The 14,246-nt window shown below is 37.1% G+C and overlaps 1 protein-coding gene across 1 annotated transcript in view; it reads right to left on the bottom strand.

Annotated features, from left to right (window-relative positions):
* Positions 1-10,768, bottom strand: part of FHL5 (four and a half LIM domains 5) — a 35,752-nt gene extending 24,984 nt beyond the window's left edge. Inside the window, exon 1 of the mRNA XM_069488496.1 lies at positions 10,726-10,768. The gene's annotated coding sequence lies outside the window, so the exon portion shown is untranslated. The remainder of the gene's footprint in view (positions 1-10,725) is intronic.
* Between the last annotated feature and the right edge of the window lie 3,478 nt (positions 10,769-14,246).

Raw genomic sequence — 14,246 nt, 5'->3', positions numbered from 1 at the left:
TGATGACAGGAGCTCTCTCTAGCCCTTCACAGAACTGGGGAGGTTCTGACTGCAGGCACTTCTTTGAAGCCCAGAAGCATGTCGCCAAGGGCTGGCTGGTCATAGGGCATATGTGCTCCTTGTCATATGCATGAAGTTTCAAATCTATCTCCCAACTATTAACTCCTAGTTGACAATTTCTATGATTTTTTGGGGATAGGTCACAGTAACATTTTATAAAACCATTCCATTATTTGCATCCTCTTAGGCATTTTGACAATATCTAAATACATTTATGTAACATATAGGTTACATGTAAATACATCCACCATGACATTTATAATTTGCCTAGCAAGGTAGAACATTGGAAATTATATTCATACATGGTGCTTTAGAGCAAATGAGATAATACATATTGAAACACCTTAAGAACTATTAGGAGTTAGACAAATATAAACATTGCTGATGAAGAAAGTGTATTGGATGAAAAATGACAAAAATATAATAATATAAGAATTTCTTATCCCAATGGTGCTGTAACATTTGGTACTGATCAAAATCAAACTTGGCTTCCCATCAACTGACATTTAATGTAAAAATATGTAGAGTCATTCTTGAGGAAACCACAAGAAAGGGTGTAATTAAAAGACAGGGAAGGTAGCAAGGTTTACTTTTCACTGTATAGCCTTTTGTGTACCTTTGGAATTTTGTGCCAAATGTATGAGTTGTCTATTTCAAATTTTATATGAAATCATACACATAAAAAGAATGAACTTATTTCACTTGAATTGCTTGAGGTTTTTTTTTTTTTTTTTTTTTTTTAATCATGGAATGCAAGAACTGGAAGAGAGAGGAGAGATCAGTTTCAAGTCCTCATTTTGCAGATATGAAAACTAAGTTCCAAAGACAATATCTATACAGCTAGCCTTTCTTCTCAGAAAAATTAAAAAAAAAAATGAAATAATTTTCCAAATAAAAATTTGCAAATAATAGCAAATACCCACATTTCTAATAAACATGATTTTTTTTTGTTTGGTCTGAAGAGAAATAGTTTTATTCATAAACCAATCTAGTCTTGACTCTTTTATATTAACTGTAAATTCTGCTTGAAAATTGAACAGTTTCTTTTTTCTCATTTGTCTTGCGCCTCTCCTATTTCATTAGAAGAAGCTTTTACAACATTCTGACTAGAAAACTTCTTAGTGAAAAACACAAGTTCATTAAGTACATTTTCTATGTCCCACGTTATTGCAAGTAACACTTCTGCTAGTTGTCTTGACAAAATAACGCCCATCCTCCGAAGTCAGATTATCACAAGAATGGAAGAATAGACACCATGTGTATTTGCCATCAAATTGGCACTGACTGATCAACACTAAGGTGCTCACACGGTAGTAATATTCTTTGGGGGTAGGGGAGTTGGAGGTGGGTAAACTCACAACTAATGGACTCGGGGAGCATTGTAGGGGGAAAAGGGTATGCCTCAAATCATAGTTGCGATGTGACAAAGTCATAACATGTAACCTAAATGTTTGTACCCCATAATTTCCTGAAATAAAAAAATAAAAATAAAAAAATTTAAAAAAGACAAAAAAAAATTTCTTCATTACACTTCAGTGTATACAATGAAGAAATTATTATTACAACTTGAAAAAAAACATGAATTTTAAAAAGCTTCTTTTTAAACTAGATTACAAGTTTTCAATGAGTGACCTATTTAGGACCAAGTTGTTAAACAGAAGTGAAAGAAATTTTCTTTAAGATCAGACAAAATTAGATGCCAGTTTAGTGCCTCGTTTAAAGTCAACTTCCATTTATTACCATTTTGAGCATTTTGCACAATTTGTTTCTCAGCTTTGTTCTTTATGACCTCGTCTTCTCAAGAAGAAAGAAACAATTAACTTCTACTTTGAAATAAATTAGCTGTACAACCAACTAGTCTTTTCTGTAATGGTTTCCTAAAAATCAAATCTCAGTTGTTGGAACAAGGAGGAGGAGGAGACAGAGAAAGAGAAAGGAGGGTAGAAGAGGGAAGACCAGAGAGGAGAATTCAAGGGAAACTCAGAAAAAAGAAATCCCCCCTGGATACGGTATAAGGTATTTAGAGATAAAGCCTCTTAGTGCCACAGTCACTTTGTTATATTTCCTTCCCTATAAAAGCACACTTCTAATCCAAGCCCATTTTTATAGAGCCACTAAATCTAGGAGCTGGGAGGGACTTTAGAAATTTTCTAGTTTGGTTTGTTATTCTCATCTAACGAATGAGAAAAACTAAGTTCAGAAAGGGAAATTGTCTTTCTTTCTTTCTTTTTATTTATTTTTTTTTTAAAAAAGCTGACATAGTAGTTAGCAAAAGAGCTTCAACCAGAATTCAGGTTTCTAGTCTCCTAATAGAAGCCATTTGTTTTCTTTTGTTTTGTTTTTCCATGTGTTGGAAATGACAGCTTTGGTTACTGCTGCAATTTTTCAAAAATAGAAAAAGATGAAAACCCTCCTTTGTATCTGTCCCTCTAGGTTTTAATTGCTGACCAGGTAATAGCCTCATATTCACAAACACAGAGGTTCAGTCCATGCCTGAAGCCTGGCTGCCTCTAGCTGTACAAAATGAAATAGTTATCTTCAAAAGGATGTATAAATTCCCTCCAACATTCAAGGTGACTCAATTTCTATTTGCTTTTGTTTATTATAGTTATTATTGGATTACTATGGAGGTTGGGGAAAAAAGCCCCCAAACACATTTGGGTTTATTTTCTGGATCCTCGCCTAAAACAATGAGTTAGTGATGTGTGTACATGTGTGGTGTGTGTGTTTGTGTGTGTGTGAGTATTAGTGACAATGTGTGCTGTGTAGTGTATGTATAGGAGGTGTTTGGGTTGAGGTTGGTGGGTGGAGGTTGATGTTAACTAGTTTTTCCAGTATTTATGCTTGAAGCAAAATAATCTACATCCTACCAGAATGTCATTTTAAAAAGTACAAGGCAGAACTATATCCTGTGCTTTGGTGATAACACTCATCAATAATTACCAGCTACTTTTTTGACATTTTAAAATTTGTTGTTGTTGGTGGGGGGTGGTGATCAATTGGAATTTAAAGCCAGCTTTAATTTAATTTAGTTTTTATCTGTTCTTAGTCTCAGAGATTTAGGCAATGTTGGTTCTCAGCATCCATCAAAGGAAAATGATTGTAGCCAAAATACTTGCAGCCTTCACTCAGCAGTTGTGTGTTTACAGCTTTGGAAACACAACATGTTGATCTCAGGTTTTTATGCTAACTCTGTATATAAGGAAGGGGGGAATCTCTTATTATTCCCTTGGAAACCAAATGTTCACAGTATTAGTTGATAAACATTGGTTACGATTTAGTGTTATTTTAGGTTTTATCCTAAACATCGCTTAATGTGTGAATTCTTATGACATTCCAACGTGTCACACAGAGCAGAGACCTTTCCTGTCTTGTTTAGGGCCCTGTCCCTGGCACCTAAAAGAGAGCCTGGCACAAATATGTGTTAAATGAATGTAGGGAGAAGGAAGTCAGATGTTTGGCCAGAGAATCTTAAAAGTTTTTTAGCTAAACAGCCACGCCCCTTGTGTTTTATAAATAAAGAGGCCAACACAGAGTCTTTAAATGACTTGTCTTCAAATCACACTGCTTTCAGTGATCTTCATAATCCAAGATCTTTAGCGTAGCATTGAAAACCTTTCACAATCTGGCATCTGGCTCTGTCTGTCTCTTTCACTTTGAAACTCAACAGTATGAAACAGCTCTCTGAATATATGTTCCATAGGTTTTGTAAAAAGTTCTTGAGCATCAACTCTTTCCATCGGTGGTGCTTGGCAGTCAATGTAAGACCAGATCTCTACCTATGAAAAGCTGATGTGGTTGCATGGGAGAGAGACACCCAAATAATCTCTTTACTCCATCTCTCTTCTACCAGATGAGGACCCTGGATGTATGTTCTCCTACCTCTTGGTACTCTACCATACACAGTATGCTTTCTCTCTGGTTAATTATCTTTCCTGCTCGACTGAAAAGGCAGGGCATATACTATACTCAACAAGAGACTCCTGGTGTCTATCATACTTACGACCAAAATAAGCTGAGAACCCGGTAAATAGTCATGGATGGAAGGGAGTGAGAAAAGAAGAGAGGTTGTGTGGGAATTCTTGGAGGTATGCACAGGGTGCTCTGGAATTTCAGGAAATTTCTAGAAAACTTCAAGTAAACCTTCTTCTAAGCTGTGCCTTGAAGATTGAATAAAAGGTAGTCTCTAAGAAGAAGTGGGAGACGTTCGCTAAGCCAAGGACAGCCCACGCAGTGTGTAGGTGGTGAAGTAGCACGGCCAGGGGTGTGGACCGCAAGCCCGCGCGTACCGTTATGAATATAGTGAGCCCACTGTTTTCTTCTTGGCCTCACCGAAGACCACACTGTAAAGGCAGATCTATAACATATTCTATTAACTAAAAACCCCAATTGCTTGGCATTTAAACAATTTTCATTGAAGACTTAAATGTAAAACAGACCAAGAATGCTTTTTTGAGTTGATGATTTTTTTGTCCTTTAAAGAAATTTATCTGTTTTGAAAGTATTGAGAATAAAATGTCCCTTTGCTCATTCATTCTACTCCATTAGAGGAGTGACTTAACTGGTAAGTAATTAGGCTAAGAGGAGTTTCACATGGACCCCACGTTCTCTCCCTTACTCCCTGGGAATTGCCCATGCACGGGCCTAACTGTGCTCCCCTCTGTGCAGTGAGCTCACTGCAACTGCCCGGTCCCAGCTGGCGGAGGAGCTTTGCAGGACCCCAGCACTCCCCGCCCACTGGGAATAAGCTCAGTTCTGGCTGGGAGGGGCAGGGCTTGGTCTCTCATGTAAGTTTTGTTTTCCACTCTAGCTGGAAAACAAAATTGATAATAAATAATAAAATGGATAATAAATTGATCCCTATATAATACCTGTGTCTATTTCTCAATTGTTTTAGAACTCTGAAAGGACACATCCATAATTAAGTAGAACTTTCAAATCTACACATATGTCACAATGTACTGTATGTGTATGTGTATGGGAGAGGGAGAGAGAAACATACATGTATATGTATATATATATATTAGCTTTTATTAACCAGAATGTTAAAGTAGGCAGCATGACCTATTTTCCTATTATGCTAGTTATTGTAGTTTAAAAAGCAACTTAACAAAAACAAAATGAATAAATGAATAGCATTATTTATAATCTCTTGACTTAGTAAAAAAGCCAAAAACATAAATATTCCAATTACCTCGATTGGAAATAATCATTGATTCTTATTTTAAATGTTTTTGAAAATTTAACTTGTTACCTGTTTTCTCTTTAAAGTACAATTTATTAGATTTGGGGTTTCAAGTATCAGTTTCCCAGATGGAATTCTGATAATGATATACATTTATTTTTATTAATCAATCTTTTTCAGATCATTTTGTATCTAAGTGAATAATAAGTGAAGTATAAATATGTATTTTAATAAGGATTTATGGTTTACAAAGTAATTTTATGTAATTATCTAGAATAATGATTCTTAATCATTTTTAGTTTAAGAATTCCTTAGCATCTAACAAAAGCTATTTAACTCTTATTAAAAATATGTACATATGCATGGGCTCACAGAAGTTTCTAAAATCCTGGGAAGGTAGGCTTCTTGGAACCAGTCTCTAATGCAGAGGTTTGCAACTACGTAGGACTCAGGGACCAAACGTAGCCACTGCCTGTTTTTGTGTGTCTTGAGACCTAAGCACAGCTTTTACATTTTTAAATGACGAAAAAATACCAAAAGAGCAATAATATTTTTAACACATGAAACTATATGAAATTCAAATTTCAGTGTCCATAAATAAAGTTTTACTAGAACACAGCCACACACTCATTCATTAACATACTGTCTATGACTGCTTTCCAGCTACAACAGTAGAGTTGAATAGTTTTGAAGCCTAAAATATTTATCTGACTCTTTACAAAAAACATTTGCTGACCCCTGATTCTCAAGTTTCAAAGTATATTTTGTGCTTTTAATTGTACTTTGCTGCATTGTTAAAGTATGCTTAAGTTTAATTTGAATTTGAAAAGGACTTTCTACATACTGCTTAAAATAATATATGATTATTTACTAAATGACTTTTAAAAGAATACTAGAAGTCATTAACATGGTGTTTGGAAAAGTAGTTAATGGCAAGGTAAAATAATGCTTATGTTATTACTTTAAGTAAAAAAACTATGAAACAGAATAATCATTGTGATGTCAATTACATAAATATTTTTAAAAAGTAGAAAACAAGCTTAGAAAAAAATATGCTTAAATGTTAAGCCTCTAAGGTTAAGGAGTGTTTAAAATTTTACTCTTCAGTACTTTTCAAATTGTACACTGTAATGTATCACTTTGATAATAAGAAAAAGTAAGAAAAATTTTAACAAAGGAGAGTATAATTGCTCAATTTTTGAGAAGAGTATAGATCACAGATTAGAATCTTCTGTAATAGTATAACTATCAAAATGTTCGAGGGAACAAATGAATAGATTGAATATAATTACAAAATGGAAATCATTTTTATAAATGAAATCTTAATTTAGACAGCATGACAGTTTGGTGTCAGATGCTATTTTTTTCCAAATGCAAATTACACCCATGAATTGACTAAAGAAGTGTTGATCTTTATGTGAAGAAAAAATCTTACACAAAACTGGAAGCATTGTGTTCATTCTATACCGAGAGGCATTTGGTCAAAACTGATGCCAGACAACTCCTTGTCCAAAGGGGCCTCATGGGTGGTCCATTAGCACAATGTAGAGTTTTGTGATAGAAAGAAAATTGAACACCTTGACTGATTTTTTTCTGTAGATCTATAGTGGCTTGATCAATTGATGAATAAGTGAATGAATATATGAATGGATGATTACATATATCTATGACTTTTTGGCTCCATCAAAAAAAAAATGGTAGATAGTTTGATACCTTGATCAGGAGAACAGTTCATGCTCTTTCAAAAAGTATCAGGGGTCAGAGAGACATCAGCAAGGCAGCCAACTGGAAGCCCTAGTGCTTATCCCCTCAACAAAGACAGCCTAGCTTCGTTTATTTATTTAATGAATTTAAAACGTCTTGTTGTTGAGATACCCCAGTATCTTATGTGAACTAGTAAGGAATTCTTATGGGTTTGGATTCACCTTATCCTCCCCATCTGTCTAAACTTTCACACAGGCAGACAAATCCTGATTAGAACAAGAGACCCGACTTAGATTCAGCGAATAGCCATTGAAGTGCCACACACATTGTTTTCAGTCTCTTTCACTATCCTAGTATTAGCTAAATGAACAAATGATGATGTCTAGGTTAGGGTAGAACAAGTATGAAAATATATATGTATATATATGTTTCTTTCCAGTGGGTTCACAATCCAACCTAGAGGCAACATTTGGAGAGAAGCTCACCCTATTATAAACAATATTTTCCCTTTCTCTAACCAGATAAAGGCTTTCTTTGCCCTATCTCTATTTCTCATCTTATAGGTCTTTGGAAATGTGTCTATAAAATGCATTAATTCTTTACTGGTCACCTGCCACCTGCAAAGGAATATGCAGGATGCTAGAAATTCGCCAGAGTTCCTTGTTCTAATGGAGCATTTAGTCTTTAGGACACACAGATAAGTAAGTAAGATTATAATGTGTGCCCAACAGGGTACATTGGTAGCATAGGAAACACAAAAGTGGAACCAAATATGGACTTGGGAGGTGGATGGTTGGTCAGTACTTCCCAGGGAATGCAGCGCGAGAGCTGAGACCTGAAAGATGAGGGTGGTTGAGGTGGATTAGGTCTGTAGGCAGAGTGCTTTGCAGAAAAGTACCTAAGGAGGCCTGACAGAAAAGAGGAATTTGTCCTGTTCTTAACTGGTTGAAGATCATTCAGTGTGGCTGAGCAATCGTGCGTGTGTGTGTGTGTGTGTGTGTGTGTGTATCAGTGCAGTAGTAAAAGCTGATTTATAAAAGAATGCAGAGGCTAAATTATTCAGGGTCTTAACTTGTAATAATAGTAACTAGCATTTAAATAGCACTCTGTGACAGGCATTGCTGCAAGTAATTTTAATATAGCAACGCATTTATTTCTCACATCAAAACTAAGAAAAAGATGTGCCATTATGATCTTCATTTTATAGACAAAGAAAATGAGACAGAGGCTGAATGACTTTCTAAATTCACAGAATTAGTGAGTGGCACACTGGGATTTGAGCTCCAGCCGGTCTGGCACGAGAAAGCACATTCCAATCCTTGCTCCTCGGTGTGGTCCATGGACCAGCAGTATTAGAATCACCTGGGAGCTTGTTAGAAACATAAAAACTCGGGCACCAACCCAGACCTACAGAACCAGAATCGACATTTTAACAACAACACCAAAGTGGTTCTGAGCACCTTGAGGTTTGAGACTTGCTCTAATCCACTATACTCAACTGCTTCTCTGAGAAGAAATTCCCTGAGAAGAAATCTGGACATTATCGTAAGATGAGCGGAGAGTCAGGGAAAGGTTTGAAGTAAGGGATAGGCAAAGTTAAATTTGTTTTTCAGCCAACTATTTCAGGCTAATCACTCTTGCTTCAGTAGGGAGAGTACAGTGGAAGAGGACAAATCTTAGAGGCAGGAAGACCAGTTCAAGGGCCACTGCTAACCAAGGGAAAGAAAATGGCAGCATGAAATGGGGCAGTGGCAGTGACAAAGGAAGGAAGTGGGTGATCTTCAGAGGTAGCATTGGCAGAACTTGGAGTTTCTTTGAGTATGTGAACTGAGAGAGGTGGAGGAGGTAGTTCATCGCCAGTTTCTCGCTTGAGCAGCCGGTTGGATGATGGTGCCATTTACTGCCTGAGAGTGTACCTGGCAGAAGTAAGGTGGGGAACAGGAGAGGGAAATGACGAGGTTTGAGATGACTGTGGGACAGCCAAAGACAGCTGTTTAGCCAGGGCCAAACTGACGGGGCAGAGAAACCATATAAATCAATCACTTGGGCATTTAAAAAGGAATTCCAGGGCAGATTCTATGTCAAATTTGTTTTTTAATTGGCTTGCCTTCGTCATTCTCCCCACACCCCATTGTATTTACTGGCGTTTTTAATTTTTTCTGAGAAGAGGGCCTATCGATCCTATTAGATTCTTAAGGAGATCTGTGATCTCAAAACTAGTCTGATGTAGGAGATAGATAAACACTCAAGCTGATTATTTTGCACTGATTTGAGGTGTTTTGATGAGAAGCAGTTCTCCTCCTCCTCCTTCACCTCCTTCTCATCCCCCAAGAGTTTCCAGGGTACCAAAAGGTAACCAAGAAAAATGATGACAATCAGAGAGGAAAAAGATAATTATAAGAACATGGAAATGCAAGCTTGTTTAATTGACATCTGATTTCAGAACTTCCCTTGTGAATACAAGTATTCAGTTTTTATTTCCAAAGAAATCATGTTTGCCAGATTGAAAGCATAAAAACAAACAAACAAAAAAACAAATTAAATCTTTTCTAAAATATCCTAAACACCTATTTTTAATATAGTAGAAAAGTTTCTAGCCTTGCCTAATAAACCCAAATTAATCCAGCTTTACTCAAAATGTTGTTAGCAAGTATAACAAAATTAAAGGTAAATTTGTCAGTGAGGTGATATGATGTTAAAACACAAATCTGCTACTCTTGTTTAGGTGGAACAGTCCCAGAATTGGCAACTAATGATAATGTGGGAATAAACAGAACGAGTATAGAAAACAGACATCAGAGTTTACCTTCCCCACAGGCAATTTGGATTAGGGCTTTACATATATAACACATATGTTAAGAAATATTTTGTATGATACCTATGTTTGCAATATTTGTGTGAAATTTTAACCCATATGCTTTGCTAACACTGGAATTTATACAACAATACCGTGGCTACAAAATAATAGCTAAAATGGCTCAAGGATTTTTTTACATTATATGTATAAGAGCTACACATTTTATTAATAATTCTGTTTAGTTCTCACATTTCTAAAGTTCCAAACTAAGGAGCTGCATTGGGGTTTCAAATGGATGACAGACACCAAAGAGTGTATGACTAAACTAGTGAGAGAGAAAGCATTAACGCCTATGGTATGCACGCTTTTTGCCTAAGAAACACTATCTCAGTTTTAAGAAGTAGCACTTTAGATTGATGTAGTGTATTAGATATCTGTATGGGCTGGACATACAGACATTTTAATTCAATCTTAGGAAATCTAAGATTATGAATTTTTGTATGTCTGTTTCTGGAAAGTAGGCAGATTTTTCTTGAAAATAGCAGGAATCTCATTAACTCCTTTTACTTAAAATCTGTAAGTGACTTCAAAATGTGTTCTGGAAATATAACTCGAGTCACAAAATATCCCTGATGACAATGTAATTCATTTAAATAAATTAAGCCAAATAAAATTCCAGAATCCTTCCTCTTCTCCCCCTTTTTACAATGATGAAGCTATGCCCCACGTATTAAGACTATTAAGAAAACTCAGGAGCCAATTCCAAAGAGTTATCTGGTTATGTTGCCTCCACGAACATAAAACCGTTGGCTCAAATGGCCAAGAATCTTCAAGGTATATACTTTTGCCAAGCAAAAGTTTTCTTTTAAGCACTTACTGGAAAGTTTATAAAAACTCTCATCCTTAAAACGAAAAATTAAAGAAGCCAAAATACCACATAAACAAAACACAAAGGAAACATTAAGGGGAGAGAACTCACTTTTTCTTAAAGCTGCTTCTTCCTGTGATTTAAACAGTATGAAAGGAGAACACGTGATGGCTAGTTTTCCTCCGATACATACGTGTATCAACTGCAAAAGGAACAGAATGGGTCAGCAGTGCTATCTGAGGATTCCTCCCAACTGCAGCTTTTTCAACTTTGTAGGAGAAAATAAGAGGGTCCCTGTGTTTCCTCCAAGTCTTGTGACGTGCACATAGCTGCCTCCTACTGGGCTGAGAAAGCAGTCCTTGTCAATTTTTACTTAAAATTATGAGTAATAAATTCTCCGCAGGACATCCTTAAAGGGAAATTCTACCAGGGTTAGTATTTGAAATATCTGGATAAGATCCAAAAAGTTTAAAATACACAGCATTCATACAGACATACACTTGAGAAATTTCCACTGACTAGGCTAAATTAAGGGCATATTTAGAAAAACAATTTCCTAAAAGGATGATGTATTTTCTGTTTCCACGATTAATCTGTTTTTGGTTTTCTTTGTTTCATGGTGGTTATTAGAACCCTCCTTTGAGGTTAGAAGTGGCTGAACTGCTGAGCTTTTTTCTGTTGAACTATCTGGAAAGAGATAAAGCCCCATGTTCTCACCTGAGGAGTTCTTGGGTTGTGGCCTCTATCATACCTTCTTGGGAAATTTGGGAACTTTGAGCCTTGGATTTGACTAGAATAACTCAAGGTAGTTCCCTGCTTTCTGCACCTGCAGTGTGAACTCAGCCTTTCCTGCTGCTGCCTACTTCTTTGTGAGCTGGCAACCATTGTTATGTCACACCCACGGTGGAGGACTTCGTGTAAGCACAGACTCACCAGGTCTTTTGAAATCTTCAATTCAAAGCATGAAAATAGCTGGAGATGTCAAGAGTTGTATCGGAAGTAATGTTTGGGTATTGAACTAATCTACAGCAGGAATTCTCAGTGGGTCACACTGATCCATAAAGCAAGTGACATTTTCTCCTAGAATCTCCATTTGAGGCCATTCCTTCAGTTTGGAAGGTGGGGTGAGAGAAGAAATATTCTGCCTTAACTCCATTTATTCCCAGACCAAACTTAAACTGTCCTTGTTCTAAGTGCTAAAGGAATGATAAGTTAGTATTTTCTAAGGTCAAACTCAGGTATATACAATCAAAGAACTTGATCGAGAGAAATACATAGTCAATTCTATGCTTTTGTTATTCGCCTGACTTGAATGATGAAGACATCATGAAAATGAAAACATGGTGATTAGCAAAAACAAATTTTGATTCAGTGAAACGACACAAGTACATTTCATTAGTACTAGATTTTAAACCTCATGACACCACTACTAAATAGGCATTACGTGTATTTTCCTCCTTTCATAGGCAAAAAGCAGCCTCTTGGAGATGTGAGAGCATCTGAGTCCTCATCCAGTTATGGGTGTCACCCTCTTTGTCACACCTGTGCTTCCCGAGAGGGTAATCTACACACAGGCATTATCTTCAAGCTCTGAGATTCTCTCCTGTGCATGATCCATTCTATTTTTAAGTCTTTCCACTGTGTTTTGAAGTTCCTTGAATGCCTCCTTCATTTCCAGGATTTCTGTTTGGTTTTTGCATAATGTTTCAATTTCTTTAGAGAATTTTTCATTCATTTCCTGTATTGTTCTCGTGGTTTCTTTGTGTTGGGTTTCTATTTTCTCTTCAATTCCATTGAGTTTCCTTATAAGCCATACAAATGTTTTTAATGTGCTCCATGACATGTGAGCCTTCAGAAATGAAGATCCAAAGAAACAGATAAACTTGTGTATTTTTATGCTTCAGTTTGATGAAGAGTGGATAGTCATGGAGAAGTATGATTGGATAAAGTGAGTTAATCTAATGATAATAAACTGGGTGAACTTAGCAAAGCCTGTTTGTCCCGATTTTTCTCTGTCTTCCTTTCCTCCAAGTATAGGGAGTTCACCTCTTGAATGAAGGGGCGAAGGGCAAAGGGAAGGTGAGAGTGACCTTCCTGCTTCTGTGGTTTTCTCAAATGTCAAGGTGCCATATTTTGGTGTAGCATGTCCTGAACCTGTTAGAACCGGTTCCCCCTCGGCCCCAGGAACAGAGAGGCAGAGTCACCAAAGCTGCAAAAGACAAAGGAGTTTATTGGCTAGCTCGAGCTAGGGTCCAAGTCCCAGAGCACCAACGCAGTGGTCTCTCCATGAACTAGGACCCCGCCCTAGGGTAAAAACTAAGCTTTTATACTTTTCAGTAGGTTTCATGCACTGGGCACACCATCCCCCTCCCTCCCTTAGTTCATTTGCTCCTTCAAAAGTGGCTGATCGTGTTGGCTACTGATTGGTTGGCTCCAAGGTCATGTTGGCTTCTGATTGGTTGGTTCCAAGTCCCGGGACCTTTAGTTGTTATCAGTGGTATTTCGGGGAAGGGGAGGACCCCCATCGGGAAACCGAAACTGAGGCCTATTCCGGGAGGTTCAGCCTGTCATGGAGTCACTCCTGCTCTCCTTCCTGTTCTACAAACCCTAGTATACTTCTGTATTCTTTTTTCACTTAATATATTGTGATTTTCCAAATAAATAAAATATTTTTAAAGTAGTTGTCAATAATGGTTGCAATATAATTAAATTTATAATGGAATAGTTCTCTTTTTCTCGCTCTCTTTCCTCAACACCAAAAGATACACTGAGCATTTATAACATGAATTACAAGGACTAAGTTTAGTTTGGGAAAAGGGAAGGAGAAAAATCTAGAACACTCACTTTAAGTTCCTTTACATTTATTAGGTACTATTTAAACAACTGTATTTTCTGTACTAATCATTTTTGATGCCTTCAAACACTTTTCTAATCTTGAAGTCTATATAATAAAGTTAGGATTAAGACTATATTTTAGATGAGTTAAAGATAGGCTCAGTAGAAAACCATTTGACAAAGCACTTTTACTCAATGTAAATTGAATAACAAGAAACTTAAGAGACAATCTTTGGGATTTTTGTCTTAGCCTGACTAGCTAGATAAAGGGTTTTTCTTTGGTGGACTATGTAAGTTTTTTGGATTGGCCGGCGCCAGAGAAAGATGAGCAGAGTTGAAAGGGGTAAGCAACAAGGCTTTATTGGGGTGCTCCCAGGCAAGGTTCACGGGCCCTGAGAGAGAGACCCGGGAAGTCGCATCACCCAGAAGTTTTGAGTGGGCTTATATATGTTTTTAGGGCTGGGGGATGGGGGTTTCTTCGGCGGGAAGATTTTGGCATGAAGAGTGAGGAATTTCTTTGTTGCAGTTTTAGGGGGGTATTGAGAAATAGGAGGGGCCGGTGGTATGTGTGGACTCCAGGAACCAAGACTCTTATCAGGGTAACCATCCAGATGTGGTCGTCCTTTAACTTAGCTGAGCCTTGCAGGCACTGTCCTTGACAGGTCTCCTGGGCTTCTTTTTTTTCCATTAGGGAGGGGAGGGGTGCCTGCCACCAGCCTTACAGACTAGTTTCTGAATAAACGAAGTATTACAGAGCCAAGAAGATTGCCTTCTTTCTGTGCAAGATGTTGTCCATG

Source organism: Eulemur rufifrons, chromosome 15, assembly GCF_041146395.1.
Source record: "Eulemur rufifrons isolate Redbay chromosome 15, OSU_ERuf_1, whole genome shotgun sequence".
NCBI classification, from domain to species: Eukaryota; Metazoa; Chordata; class Mammalia; order Primates; family Lemuridae; genus Eulemur; species Eulemur rufifrons.
The sequence above is the reverse complement of the archived record's forward strand: the minus strand, read 5'-3'. Positions and strand labels throughout refer to the sequence as shown.